Consider the following 15848-nt stretch of genomic DNA (forward strand, 5'->3'; position numbering starts at 1 on the left):
AGAGATAGGAGTAGACTATCGATCTCTTTTTCTTTCTCTTTCCTTCCTTCCTTTCTTCCTTTCCCCTGTTCTTTCCTATCCATCAAGCCCCATTCCTTAATCCTACCCACCTGCTCATCTAGAAAAAGATGCAATGTTGAAATTAACATGTGATCTTTTAGGGTCCCCTTTGGTCAGACCCTACAAAGTAGGGCTGGTCCCAAGGGTCTTTAGGAATTGACAATGGGTAATGTTGTTTACCTTGGGAAAATGAGGTAGAATGGAAAAAAGGGGAGCAGCACAGGAGTTGGTCCATAGCCTGGGCTCTAGGTCTGGCTCTTAGTCAGTCAACGAACATGTATGGCATGGGGACATACAAACCCCAGCATCTTCCCCTAAGAAGAACAAGTAGTCCTTCCCAATCCTCCATTGAATTCATTGGTCATAGACTCGGTGTCAGAGAGGTTCATAGGTCACACAAGTGGTCAATGGAAGAACTAGAATTCAAACCTACATCTTTGACTCAAAAGCCTGAGTCACAAAGTATTTCTATAGCATTTTAAGGGGTCATGTAGTTATGATTTATACCCATTTTGCAGATGAGAAGCCTAAGGCTCACAGGTTTGCCCAAACCTAAACCATTAAGTAGTGAAGTCAAGTAACATACCTGGGTCACACATTTCCCTCCCAAATTCCAATGAGATAATAATGGTAAAGTCATCATCATCATCATCATCATTATCATCATCATCATCATCATCAGTGGTTCCACATAAGTGCTAGCTAACATCACTGTTGTTGTCATCATAATCATCATCATCACTGGTTCCATATAAGTGTAAGCTAACATCACTGTTGTCGTCATCGTAATCGTCATCATCATCATCATTGGTTCCATATAAGTGTTAGCTAACATCACTGTTGTCATCATAATCATCATCATCATCACTGGTTCCATATAAGTGTTAGCTAACATTACTGTTGTCATCATCATAATCATCATCATCATCATTATGATCATCATCACTGGTTCCATATAAGTGTTAGCTAACATCACTGTTTCATCATCATCATCATCATCATCACTGATGTCAAATCGAGAGCTCTTCTTCCCACCCCAGGAAATCCTCTTCCTAGGGCTAGAATCCCCTCAGAGGAAGATGATTAGGATGATGAGGTCCCCTTGATTAACGGAGATTAATCCATTCCTATCTGCCTAAACTATGTAACTCTTGTTCATGGACTCCCATAGGTTAGCCTTGTTGGACCCATCCTATGAGGGCCACTTTGTTTTCTTCTATTTCATGGCTCTTCCTGTTCAATTTGGTCCAATCCATTGTCCCAGATACACCCACAGTTTCTTTTTAGCAAGTCAGTAAAATGTCGACTGAGTGAGGAGATTTCTGGGCTCTTCAGATCTCTTGTTCAGCCAATTCACTGTCATTGTTTAAACTTTCACATGGGGTGATTCTAGTCATTGTCGGCCATTTCTTGTTTAAGTGATTCGCGTAGGATGTTTCAGTTGTGCGTTCTATTTTTTCCCTCATTATTCTTCTTGTTTCTTACCAATTCTTATCTCTGAGAAGTCCATGATCTGACAACTGATTCAAGGAGAACTCCCACACCAGAAAAAAATGTCTTTTCTTGTATGTTAGGATAGAATCTATTCCATTGGTTCCAACCATACCTAGCACCTACCAGGGCTAGTTTTCTGAGAGCTGTCATGAGAGGGAGACTTGAGGCTCCTGGATCATCTACAAGTCTTTGACCTCTCTCTCATCAAGTAATACTGAAGCATTAGGTAAAATTATTTTCATGGTGGTATAGTGGATAGAGCAATGGGATTGAAATAAAAAGACTCCTCTTCCTCAGTTCAAATGTGGCCCAAGATACTTCTTAGCTATGTGACCCTGGGCAAGCCACTTCATTCTTTCTGCCTCAGTCTCCTCATCTGTAAAATGAGCTGGAGAAGGAAATGGCAAAACTGCTTTGGTATCTTTGCCAAGAAAACCTCAAATGGGGTCATGAAGAGTCAGATACAACTGAAAAGACTGAATGACACCAATTTCATGGTGGTCTTTTTGCTAGTAATGACCAAATATCCTGGGAAATGATGATTCTCATTGCTTCTGGACATTGGATAAAATCAATCCTACTAACGCCCATCTCTGTTGTTCCAAGGAAGATCAGGGAATCATCTTTCCATCTAGGTGCAATTTTTCTTCTTTCTGTCTTCTGCCTGTATTTCCAGCAAGATCATCAAGGTGGGGACCATTCAGTTATACCAGCAACATGCCCATTGGACCACCAGTCAAATTCAATTCTGTTAATCATCTGAAAACTGTGATTCTCTGCCACCACCTCTACAGGAGAGGAGGGGGCTGCAAAGGCTCTAGGGCCATTTTGTATCTTTGTTTCATTGGTTGCTATACCCAAAATAAATTGATGGCCAGGTGGTCACTCCATTGGTGAATTAGCCAGCTTGATCTGCAGAAAACAGACTTGGTCTGTTAACCTGAGCCCACTTCCTATTCCAATGGCAAGAGCCTTCTAGAACCCAGAACACATTCATTTAATGATGAGGGATCAGAGTAGGACTTTGTTAGGGAGGAATAATAGGAATGACTCTCATTTCTTTAGTGTTTTACAGTAGGGAGAACAAATGTTATACCCATTTTGCAGAAGAGAAAACAGAGAAGAATAAAGAAGAAGGGACTTGCCCAAGGTCACACAGCTAATAAACAAGCATATCAGGGATCTGTGTTCTTTTTTTCTCTACTTCAGCCTGGCCCCTGTCAAGGAAGATGTCTTAGCAGAGAAAGTTGGGGTTGTAGATCAATGCTGTAGAAGGAGTGACAGAACTGGATGAGAGGTTGGAGAAGAAGACTTCTAAGGCTCCAGCTAACCCTGAGATTCTATGACTTGGGGCAGGTGCCTCCTCTCTTCTGGGCCTCAGTTTTTTCCTTTGAAAAATGAAGTGTTTGGACCAGAGGGTCCACGAGAATAAATTACAACACTAGACTCAGATTCAAGAGTCTTGGGTTCAAATTCTACTTCAGAAACTTATTAGGTTCAGGACCATGAGAAAGTCACTTGCCCTCTCTGACCATTAGTAGCCTCTTCTACCAAATGACAGTTATTAAATGAGATAATTCCAGTAATATCTGGCAGTGATGCATAGCTTTAAGTCCATCAGTTCTCACAATCCTGTGGGGGTGGTTACTATGATTAGCCTCCTTTTATAGGTGAAAAAGACCGTGGTCAGAGAGACAGCAGGTAAGTCCAAAGTGGTCTGAAACCCAAGTCTTAGCTCCTAGTTCAGCCCCTGACCATTATCTCCCAGGAGATAGGATCAGATGCAGGTAAAAGCAAACTCCTAAATGGGTGATTTCCTGGCGAGAGAGCCAGTAGGACCTGGGTACCAAGCTTGCCTCTGACACATGCTCAGCCTCTCAAGTTCTAGGCAATTATTCAAGTCACAAAGGAGGTGCTGCCCTGTCTTGGTGGAGGGAGTTTCCATACTTGGGAGTGCTCCAGGGTCTGGGAGTCCTCTCACCTCCTTCCTCTCAGGTCTGGACCCTACCTTTTCCCAATCTCCCTTAGACTATAAGTTTCATGAGACCAGAGGTCAGAATGCAGATTGACTTTCCTGGAAAACCTTTGTATTCTAATAAGGACATCATGGATCAGTGCTAGCTTGTGGAACTCAAAGGCCTGACTCTGAATCTCAACTGCCAAGACCTCCTGGATGGGTCTGGGTGAGTTCTTGCCCCTCCAGGTCTCAATAGGCCACAGCCCAGAAACTTTCACAAGCCTCTGTCCTCTCTAGGCCCTCAGTAATCATCCTCAGGAAGATGCTCTGCCCCTCTCTCCTTGCCTGACCAAGGGGAGGCACTCCCCCCTCTGAGGGGCTCAGTTTCCTCATTTATAAAATGAGGGAAGTTGGACAAGATCACCCCTCCCAGCACTGACCCTGCTATGAATACCCTGATTCCAGGCAGAGTCATAATGAAGTCTGAACCATGGGGGTTTTGCCCAAGTGCCCAATCTGAAGGGAGCTCAAAGTTTCAGGCCTTCTGAAGAAGTGGGGTCTCATTAGCAAAGGGAGTTAGTTAAAATAGGAAGCCACCAGAAGAAGCCAGCTTCTTCTCCTTTACACCAGTTTCCAATCCCATCAGAGTTGGAGGAGGGGGGCTGCACAAAAGTTTCTGGTTTTAGGTGATTTTCATAGATTTCCACAGAAACTAAAGGCTCAGATTCCTCCTGCTTCTAGCAGAGGCAGCAAGGTATGGTGGAAAGAGCCAGAAGAGGATTTGGATTCAAATTCCACCCAATATCTGTGTGCTCTTGGGCAAATCCTTTTCCTGTATTGGACCTCAATCTTCTCTGTCAAATGAGGGTTGTGGAGCAGCTCTAAGAAAGATGACCTTGTGACTCCCAGGCCTTCCCTTTCTCTGGGGTAGGTAACCGTGACCCTCTGAATGTGCAGCCAACTCAGATAACTACCACTGAGGGCAGGCAAGGCTAAGGTCCCCCTTAGAGTTTTCATTAAGTTCCCTGGTGTGTAGGACAGGACTGAGTCTGGGGGAGGCCTTTGTCAAAGCTGGAATGGAGAATGGGCAAAATAAGATGGTGGAGATAAGGGAGAAGAGAAAAAAGAAAGAAAATGAAGGCGGAAATGGAAGATGGAAAGAAGGGAGAGGAAGAAATGGAGAGGGAAAAGGGAAGAAAGAAGGGAGATGAGAGGGGAGGGAAAGAGAGAAGGAAGGAAGGAGGGAGGGAAGGAGGGAGGAGGGAAGGAAGGAGGGAGGGAAGGAAGGAAGGAAGGAAGAACTAGGAAAAGGTATGGGATGGAAACAGTGGGGAAAGGAGAAGTCTGGAGCTTTGAACAGAGTTGGATTCTCCAAACCACTGACCCCAGTGGAAATCTCTCTGTTGGCCTGATCTGATTAACTTTAAAAAACAAAACAAAACTTCAAGGTGGGAATAAACCATTAAAAAATGAATAGGGGGGCAGCTAGGTGGTGCAGTGGATAGAGCACCAGCCCTGGAGTCAGAAGGACCTGGGTTCAGATCCAACCTCAGACACCTAATAATTGCCTGGCTGTGTGACCTTGGGCAAGTAACTTAACCCCACTGCCTTGTATAAAAAAAGCCCCCAAAATGAATAGAGGAATTTTAACTCTTGCCATGACTGTCTAGGCCCAGGCAATGCACACAGTGTGCCAACGGTCTGCCCAGGCAATGATCAGCAGGAGAAGGGAGCCCTGATCCTGGAGCCAGGAGAGTGAGGCTTGAGTCTTGTCTTTGTCACAACCTCATGGCCAAGTCCATCCACCTCCTTCATAGACTTCCTGTTTCACAGGGTTGCAAGGAAAAGCCAAAACATGAAGTGATCTAAAGGTAAATTATAAGGACATGGTGGGAGGGAGGGAACAAGGGCTTTAGAAATATTTTCTCATTTGATCCATGGATTTAGGAAAAAGACTTTAGAGGCTTTCAAGCCTAAACTTCTTATTTTACATATGGGAAAATTGAGGCACAGGGGGGATGACTTGCCCAATATTTTTTAAATTACCTTTTTTACTGACTCCAAACAATCTTTCCCAATTACAAGCAAAGATAGTTTTCAACAAGTTTTTTGCTAGTTGCAAGCTTGTGAGTTCTTCTTTTACTATTCACAGCTAATATTAAGTGTGTGGCTTTGATACCCCTCATTAGGAACATTCCCCAAGATTCCAACATCCTGGGTCACAGTCCTCTCTACCCCCAATGAGAAGGCCCTCCGCTCTTCTTTCAGCCTATTCAGACCCTCCCCATATTTCAAGGTCCAGCTCTGATGTTGCCTTTTCTGAAACCTTCCCTGACTACGTCAGTCCATTATGATCTCCCTTTTCTCTGAGGTCTTTCCATTCATACACTGACTACAATACCATCATCATTCCCTTTTCATGGTCTCTTCCTCATGCCCAGCTAGCTCCCCAAGACTGAAAGCCTTTTAGGGATAGGGACACTTTCTTAGACTTTGGTGCCTATCACGAGACCTGAACAGGGAAAGGATTCAATGCACACATGCAGTCATCCATACACATCGACACATCCATACACACACATCCATATGCACACATATACATTCACTCATTCTTTCATGGGCTGAGTAAATATGAGGGATTCTGGGGTCTCTTCCAATCTAAGATCCCATGTTTCCAGGTTCCTGCCATCCCCATGGCTCCCCCTCCTCCTACTCTCTCAGTTAAGAACCTTGGGAACCTCATATTTTAGAAAAAACAGAGGCCACTCCTCACGAGGCAGCTCCTTCTCCACCCATCCTCAGCTCCTCTCAGACATCTTTTGATAGTCTCTCCTCCCTCACCCCTGTCTCATGCAATAAATGGGTCTGATTCCTCACCAAGGCCAACCCCTCTACTCATTTAAACAATCTCTTCCATCCCATTTCCTCCATCAGACTGCCCCTGTCATCCCCACTCTTTAGCTTATTTTCAATCTCTCCCTGCCTACTGATTCCTTCCCTCCTGCCTACAAACATGCCCTGAAAAGCCCCTCCCTTGACCCTTCATGCCCAATAACTATTGCTCTAGATTTCACCTCTTTGAAAAAACATCCACTCTCTCGGGGCTTCCACTTTTTCTCTTCTTAGTCATCATTCCACCAAACTGCCCCCTCTAGTTACCAATGATTCCTTAGTTGCCAAATCCAGTGGCTTCTTCTCCCTCCTCATCCTTCTTGACCTCTGCAGCCTTAGCCCCTACTGCAGCCTTGACCCGTCGGCTCCTTCTCTCCCACCTTTGCTGGGTCTTCACCCAGATCACATATTCTAACCATAGGTGTCCTTTAAAAGTCTGTCTGGAGGGGCAGCTAGGTGGCACAGTGGATAAAGCACTGGCCCCGGAGTCAGGAGGACCTGAGTTCAAATCCAGCCTCAGATATTTAATAATGACCTAGCTGTGTGGCCTTGGGCAAGCCACTTGACCCCGTTGCCTTGCCCAAAAAACTAAAAAAATAAAATAAAATAAAAATAAAATCTGTCTGGCAACTTTGGTGTATCTGCAATGGAGAATGCCATCTGTATCCCAAGAAAGAATTGTGGAGTTTGAACAAAGACCAAAGACTATTACTTTCAATTTAGAAAAAAAAAAACCTGTTATCTCATTATATAATTTTTCAAACTCTTATATTTTATGTTTCTTCCTTAAGGATCTGATTTCTCTCTCATCACATTCAATTGAGATCAATGTAGACCACGGAAACAATGTAAAGACGAACAGACTGCCTTCTGTGGGGGGAGGGGGAGAAAAGCAAGAATGGGGACAAAATTGTAAAACTCAAAATAAAAAAAAAATCTTTCTAAAAAGATCTGTCTGGACCTTCTTCTCTTCTCCCTACATATTCTTTCCCTTGGTGAACCCATCAGCTCCGATGGATTGACTCCACCCCTCCTGCCCATCTCTCTGCCAGCCTCAAGTGTCTTTCAGACCAGATGTCTAGCAGACTTCTTTGTTGTTGTTTGTTGTTTGTTGTTGTTTTAGGTTTTGCAAGGCAAATGGGGTGAAGTGACTTGCCCAAGGCCACACAGCTAGGTCATTATTGAGTGTCTGAGGCCGGATTTGAACCCGGGTACTCCTGACTCCCAGGTTGGTGCTTTCTCCACTGCGCCACCTAGCCACCCCTTTAGTAGACTTCTTAAAGTCACTGTCCTTTCCCCACTTCCAGACTTCCCCAAGCCTGTGGAGCACCCCACCCTCCTCCCAGTGCCTCAGGCTCCCACCTATGCATCTCTGGGACTCCTCCCGAGCTCTCACCCCCAGATCTAAGATGGCACCAGGGCCTGGCTGCTTCGTATTTGCAGCATTTCTTGAATACAGCCCCTCTCTCCTTGGACACTGGCCCTGGTGCAAGCCCCCCATCACCTCATGTATACTGGGGAGTCTGTCTGTCTCGCTCTCTGTCCATTCCAATTCATCTTCCATTCCATTACCAAAATGATTTTCCTAAAATTCAGGTCCCATCGTGTCACTCCCCTTCTCATCACCTCCAGGATCAAACACATGATATTCTGGCATTCGAAGCCCCTCATAATCCAGCCCTCTCCTGCCTTCCCACTCGCCTTACACCTCATTCCCTAGTGTATACTCTAGGTCCAGTGACTGGTCTTCAGGCTGTTCCATAAACAAGACCCTCCATCTCTCAGCTCAGGGCATCTAATCTGCCTGACCCCCCCCCCCCCCCCCGGCTGGGAATGCTTTCCCTCCTCTTCTCTGATTACTGACCTCCCTGGCCTCCTTTAAAATCTCCCTAAAACTCCCTCCTCTTCAGCAAGTCTTCCCATCCCCTCTTAATTTGAGTGGCTTCCCCAAGTTATTTCTATTTTCACGTTTTTAGTTTGCCTGTCTGAATACATTTGTTTGCAGCTTGCCTTTCCCATCATATAGTAAGTTCTTTGAGGGCAGGAACTGTCTTGTCACCTTTTATATTACCAGGCCCTAGTACTGAGCCTGGAACACCGTAGGTGCTTAATACATGCTGACTGTTTGAATGATTGATGTAAGCTCCCTGCTCAAAGGATCTTTGACATCCCCTGTTCTAAGACCCCTCTCAGGTTAGATAGCCCCATTCTCAGGCCCCTCCTAGCTCCCCATGCCTCTGTCTGGACTGGTTCCCAAGCTCCTACTTCTCCTTTAGGATGGCTGGTCCAGGGGTGCGTTTGCTCTTCCCGGTATTCACCGTGGATTCCTCTATGGCCCTCCCCTGCCCCCCTCCTTCCATATCCTGTTACAGGCTAACAAGAAAACATCTTTGTTCCTAAACCAAAGCCTACACAAAAGAAGAAGAAGCCCAGAGCATGTGAAGCTGCCCTGGCCTCTCATCTGTTCCTGACCACAGGGAAACTGAAGTGGAACCTTGGGAGCTAAACACGCCGGGAGAGAAGCACGCTCTCAAATGCCTTGGAATTATGGAAGCCTGGATTGTCAGGGCTGGGAGGGGTCTTAAAGCAGGGGATATCAGAGCTGGGGGGGGGGTTCTTAGAGAACAGGGGATGTCAGGGATGGGAGGGGTCTTAGAAGGGGAAAGTCAGGGCTGAGATGGGTCTTATTACAGGGGTTTCAGGGCTGGGAGGGGTCTTAGAACGGGGGATGTCTGCGCTGGGCCTTAGAGATTATCCAATTCAAAGCTTTCTCATTTAGCAGGAAAGGGAGAGACTTGCCTAAGGTCCAGGCCCCCACCCCCATCCAGTGCTCATTCCCTAAATTGAGATCCTGGGGTCCCACCCACTCTAGGACATATCTAGGAACCAGAGTTTCACCAGGAGTCGAGCACCATGGGCTGCAGATCTAGGGGTGTGTGTGCAGGGAAGATGAGATTGGGGAGTCCAGGGCTGGAGGGTTCCTCGCTCCTCCTCCCACTGAGCCTGTGAAAGGCTCCTCCTGGCCCTGGGGTGGCTGTGGCCAGCGGCTGCTGCCTCATTTGGGGAGGCCTTGAACCGGGAAGCATTGGTGATTGCCCCAGAGGCCACAGCTGGCAGGGCCAGCTGCTGCCCATCCACTCCCTGCAGAGCAATTGAAAAATAACGGCCAACATTGAACAGCCCGGCTGGGGGAGGGTCTGCTGGAACCCGGACTGGGGAGGTGGGGGCGGGGAATCTATCATTGAAAAACAGTTCTGAGGTCCCGACTGGAGGTCCCCGGCAGACCTCCAGTATCCAGAGGCAAAGGGGAATTAGTGACTCTGCTTTCCCTTTACCTATTAATAACGCACAAAAATCTACCAGCTGCACCACTGCACAGCTCTTAGGGATGCTGCCTAGTGAGGAAAGCCCTGGATGGAGTCAGAAAGACCTGTGTTCAAATTCTGCCTCAGACACACAAGCTGTGTGACTTTGGGCCAGACACTCTTGTTCTCTGAACCTCAGCTTCCTCATCTGTAAAATGAGGTCAAGGAGTGGATTCAATGACCAGCCCTAAATCTACGATCAGCTCTTGGCACAGTGTCTGATATACAGTAGGTGCCTAATAAGTGTCCGTTGACCTCTCAGATCCCTTCCAGCTCTAATCTCTACTCTTCTGAGCTCCATCCTGGAGAGAGACCCCAGGACGAGAGGAATGGGCAGATACTGGTGGTTAGGGCCCAGCTCGTTTTCCTGGAGAAGCTGAGAATTTTCCCTACCTGAGCCCCAGTGGGTATCCCCCTCAGCTGGGAGCCTCCCTCTGCTTCCCTACTGTGAGACTTAACTGTGCTCATCTGTGAACTGGGTGGCCTGACACAACTATGAGAACGCCACCATCAGAACCATGGTCTCATCACCCTGACAGTCACTCCAGTGGGCAGACCACCATCCCCCTGAGGTTTTCCTCAGTTTCCCTACCTTGCACATGCTCTGTACTACTGCACTTATCTCTCTGGGTCCTTGGCTTCTAACCCAAGGCAACCTAAGCCCCTTGAGAATGGGGAATGTTTCATCCTTTGTATCTGGACCCCCAGTGCGTCTAGTAGGCACTTAATGCATACTTGCTAATTATGTGACAGGAGAACGGACATGCTGGCTCTTCAATGATCACGCCTCTCTCTCTCTCTCTCTCTCTCTCTCTCTCTCTCTCTCTCTCTCGGCTAGACCACTCTTTGGGTACTGGAGTGAGCCCAGGGGACAGAGGCAGGAACTGGACTTGTGACAACAGTTCCACTATCAGTGCAAGTTGACACCCTCTCCACCCTTCAGTCTCAGAGCACAGAGGTCAAATGACTTGTCCAGGATTACAGTCAGAAGCCAGACTCAAACTCGGGTCCTTCTGGCTACAAGATCAGCTTGCTAGCCACAAGGAAACACTTCTCCCTCAGGGCCAGAGCTTTAGAATACATTGGTAGAGCCCCACATTAACCCTGGGAGGAAATGCTTTGAGTCTTATTCTACCCATTTGATGGATGAGGAAACTGAGTCTGGGAACAGTTCCAAGGTTTGCTGGTGAGTCACACAGCTAAGGAGGCTCAGAATTAGGATTTGAACTCAGGTCATTTTGATCCCAAGCCCCTCCAGCATTGTCTCCCAGCCTCTGAGGCCCAAACAGATGCAGAGTTCTGTGATCACAGCCATCTCACACAATAATGTCCAAGTCTCTATAGTCTCCAAGGCTTGCCAAGCTCTTTCGAATAGTCCTGAGTTGGGGCAGCTAGGTGGCAATGGATAGAGCACCGGCCCTGGAGTCAGGATGACCTGAGTTAAAATCTGACCTCAGATGCTTCCTAGGTATGCAGCCCTGGGAAAGTCTCTTAGCCCATGCCTGCCTCAGTTTCCCTAACTGAAAATGGCAATTATAGCAACACTTCCCTCCAAGGGTTGTCAAACAAGGTGTTTGTAAACAGCTTAGCCCAGGGCTCTGCTTGTCTAATGAATGTCTGTTTCCATCCCTCACGTAGAACCTATAAGAAAGGTTCTAGAGCTTTATTAGCCCCATTTTCAGATGAGGCATTGCAAGGATCCATGACACATTTAGGATGGGTGTGCCTCTACTACAAAGCTCAAAGTGTGTGGCAGAAAGGGCCTTCACTAATTCTGCATCTTTGGTCGGTTCAATGGAATGTTCCAGGCCTCAGTTTCCCCATCTGTAAAATGGCCTCGATGGTCTCTGATGCCCCCTCCAGCTCTAAGCTTCTGAGTGATCCCAAGAATCCCTTCTGGTCTGTGGGCCTCAGTTTACCACCCAGAGGAACGGGCTGGCCTAAAGAGCCTCCTAGCTCTGAAGCTATGCTCCCCATCACCCTCTTTATTAAGGTTCTATGGCCAGAACATCCCAGTTTTGGCCAACACTCTGAGGATGGCCTTCTGTACCCCGGCAAGCTCAACCAACTTTCCACCACTCTGTTACCAGATCCTAGCCTGGAAACCTCCTATGGCTGGTACTGCCAGAACCTCTGGTCACCTTAGCACAATCCACAAGAGCTCTTTCATCCCCTACTGGACAGACAATGGGGGCAGCTGGGTGAGGTATGAACCTCCTGGCACTCTGAACGCTTCTCCCAAACCTCCTGGGCCATGGAGCCTAGGCCTCAGGATCCTCCTTCCCCTTCCACTTCCTCCCCAAGGCCTAAGCCAAACTGTGCCTCTCCATTCAGGTCATTTGTGACAGCATTATCTCACTGTGTGACCTCACACCCTCTCTGAGCCTGCTTCCCCAAAGCTAAATGGAAATAATGCTCATGATAGCTAGAATGTCTTTGAGGAAATTGCTCACAAACTTGAGGATATCAGGGTGGCCTGGAAGAGGGGGGCTAGGCCTGGAGCTAGGAATAGAGCCAGGAATATGGTCTCCAATCCTGACCAGCTAGATAGTTCTGAGCCATTCACAGCAGCCTGCCTCAGTTTCCTTACCTGTAAAATTGGGTGATAATAGTACCTGCTTCCTGGGATCAACTAAGATAATATTTATAAAGAGCTTTATAAACTTTATAGGTATTATATAAATATTAACTATTATTATTAGGATGGAATCACAGACAAGAGCCAAGAATATCAGATAGTGATATCAAATATTTCTCTTTTTTTCCTTTTTTTTTTTTTGCGGGGCAAATGGGGTTAAGTGGCTTGCCCAAGGCCACACAGCTAAGTCATTATTAAGTGTTTGAGGCTGAATTTGAACTCAGGTCCTCCTAACTCCAGGGCTGGTGCTCTATCCACTGTGCTACCTAGCTGCCCCGATATCAAACATTTCTAAAGGGCTTTAAAGGGTTTGCAAAGTGCTTTACATAAACGAACTCTGGGAGATAGATGCAATTATCATTCTCATTTTACAGTTGAGGAAACTGGCACAGGCTAACATGACTGATCTATGGACTGATCTGTTGACTTGATCAAGGACACAAGTAACAGGTGACCGTGTACACTGGAGAGAGAGAGTTCCTTAACTTATTCAATTGAAAACAATTATATAATTATCACCATCACCATCATCACTATCATCACCATCATCACTATCCTCATCACCATCATCACCATAACAATCATCACTATCATCACCATTACCATCATCATCATCACTATCCTCATCACCATCATCACTATCGCCATCATCATCATCATCACTATCCTCATCACCATCATCACTATCCTCATCACTATCGTCATCATCACCATCACCATCATCATCCTTAATCTGAAACTATTCACATCCAGGCTGGACTAAGATCTACATCATAGAGGTGTGGGGAAGATCAAATAAGATAATGTATATAAAAATAATATGTGACATCTGAGGGGTTTTCCAACTTTGAGAATCTGACTGCTTAAGCATCCAAAATGCTCCTACAAAGAACTAAGGCACCGACTCTGCCTTAAGGAGCTCCCAGTCCGAGATTCCCTTCTATAAAGTTATAGGCAACCAAGGAATAATCAAGCTCATAAAGGGCTCAGAGAGCTTCCCAGCCCCTATCTGCTCACTCTCTTTGGGTGGAGAAGGGGGATTCAGACATTTCTGAAGAGGGGGAGAAAGAAGATTGAGAAAGAGAAAAGGGACAAAGACAGAGAGACAGAGACAAAGACAGAGAGAAAAGAGAGAGAAACAGAAAGGCACAAAGAAAAGAGACAGAAAAGACACAGCGATGGATACAGGCAGACAGGGAAAAGAGAGAAACACAGAGAGAAAAGATGCAGACAGAAACAGAGAGACAGAGATGGGGGCTGGGGTGGGGAGGGGTCTTGGCTTTGCCTGGAGACTTCTATCCTCAGGAATCTAAGCAGGGGTCCCACCCAAAGCTAACCCTGGGTTCCTCATTAATTTGCAGTGTGACTTGGAGCACTGGATCTTGGGCCTCAGGCTTCTCCTTTGTGAGATGCTGGGATGAAGATTTCTGGCCTAGACCCCTCCTCTCCCCTCCCCAGTTAGACTGGGCACTCCCCAAGGGCAAGGGCAGCTCCAGGCTTTCTGGGTTTCCCCTGGTTCTTAGTAAAAGTTTAATAAATTGTGTCACCCTGACCCCTGACATCCAACATTCTGCTGCCCCCAGTCTTTCCCCCCCAAATTCATTTTTGCCTGTGGCCCAAAGCCCACCCAGAGCAGCAATGTTGCTGAATGTCTAGAGGCCCTGGCCAGGATGAATGGGGCTGGACTCTCCATCGACTTTGGTCCCCTCCTCCTTCCCATAAATGGCAGCCCCAGATCCCCCCCTTCCTCCCCTCCCTGGAGCAGGAGCCAAGGCAGGAGAGTAAATGGGGTTGATCGAAGATGACAGGTCCATTCATCCCCTGGTGCTAGGGGCTCCCCGAGCCTGCTGCAGTTCCCTCTGACCCAGCACAACCTCCTCTGCCCGGAATCCCTGGGGCTTTCCCAGGGCTGGGGGCTGAGTTGAAAGAAGAGGAACCAGGCTAGGGAAGACCCTAAACCCACTGCAGAGCCAGGCACCCCTAACCTCCATTCTGTGGCACAGGATGACTTGGGGAAACCATTGACTCACTCCTGGTCTCAGTGTACCATCTGTAAAGAGGTGACACATCTCCCAGGGTTCAAAGCTCCATGAGCCAGAGAGAGGAACACCCCCAATCTCAGCCTCAATTCTCTTTCATAATTTGTTGGGGTGTTTTTTGGGGGGTTCATTGAAAGGTCCTTGGAGAACATCTCCCTCGGGGGTGTTGGGCAATCTGGAGAAGTCTGGGGAACCCTTCTCAGAACATGCATTTAATTGCATAATCAAAATACTTAGGATTGCAAAGGAAGCTTATTATACTGAAATGCAGGTATAAAAATATTTTTTAAACAAATTTATAGACCCCAGGTTAAGAACCCTCAATTAGTAAGATCTTATTTACTCTGGAGTCAGAAGGCATGGATTCAAATCCTCCCTCTGTCTAGGGTTCTCCTATCAAAGAAGAATTCTGAATAAGCTATCCCTGAGGGAACTTCCAGCTCTGGATCTAGGATTTTATAAGCCCAGAGCCAGTAAGAGGCAAGTTTAAGGTCCCACAGGTTGGGCGAGGGCAGTCCTTTGGTCATGGTCCCCAGATCCAGTATCACTCCAAGACATGGGCATGGGCTAGAGGACCTGTGTCCTTCCTCCAGCTTGAAAATCTCTGATTCTCTACCTAGATGAACTTTGCAGGTCCAAAGTTGGGCGTTTCCATTAAGTAAGTATGTCCTGGGTCTTTCCAAAGTCTCCGAGGTCAGTCTATAGGGTGGAGCCTGTCCCATGTCCCTGTTGTATAAGCATATTTGTTCCAATACACACACACACCACATGCATATTCCCTCCCCACATACACATCACACACATATACATACCACATACACATACTACTTGCACAATATATCATACACACACAGTTCCTTCCCTTTGGTTGTCATTAGGGAGGTGGAAGGAGGAAGACCAAAGGGGTGTCTTGTGGGGAAGGGAGAGAAAAGAGGTCACCAAAGACCCCGCCCCCCCAACTGACAGACTCCTGTTTCTGGAGAGCCTTCAGGTTTAAAAGCCCTTTCGTCTCAAACAGATGAACAGTCTAAGTATTGTGCCCGTTTTACAAGAGGAAACAGAGTTGTGGAAAAATAATAATCACAACACTGAAATGGTTCTGTAAGGTTTCTAAAGCACTTTATCTATATCACCTCCTTGATTCTCTCACAGGAAGCGTTGTGATTATCCCCATTTTCCAGTTGAGGAAACTGAGGCTGAAGGGGGTTAATCAAATTGTCCAGGTAGTGAGTACTGGAGGCATGATTTAAACTCTAGGCCCAATCCAAAGAGATCCTAGCTACCATGGAGCTTCATGTTTGTTTGTTTTTTAATAGGCGGTAAAACTGAAGCTCAAAGAGAGGGACTTATCTAAGAACTAAGGAATTGAACCAGAATCTGAACCCAGGACCCTCTGATCACTC

The 15848-nt window shown here is 46.8% G+C and overlaps 1 protein-coding gene across 3 annotated transcripts in view; it reads right to left on the minus strand.

Annotated features, from left to right (window-relative positions):
• Nucleotides 1-15848, minus strand: part of FOXN4 (forkhead box N4) — a 30269-nt gene that overhangs the window by 12008 nt on the left and 2413 nt on the right. The gene's annotated exons all lie outside the window — the stretch shown is intronic.

This window comes from Macrotis lagotis, chromosome X (assembly GCF_037893015.1).
Source record: "Macrotis lagotis isolate mMagLag1 chromosome X, bilby.v1.9.chrom.fasta, whole genome shotgun sequence".
Lineage (NCBI taxonomy): Eukaryota > Metazoa > Chordata > Mammalia > Peramelemorphia > Peramelidae > Macrotis > Macrotis lagotis.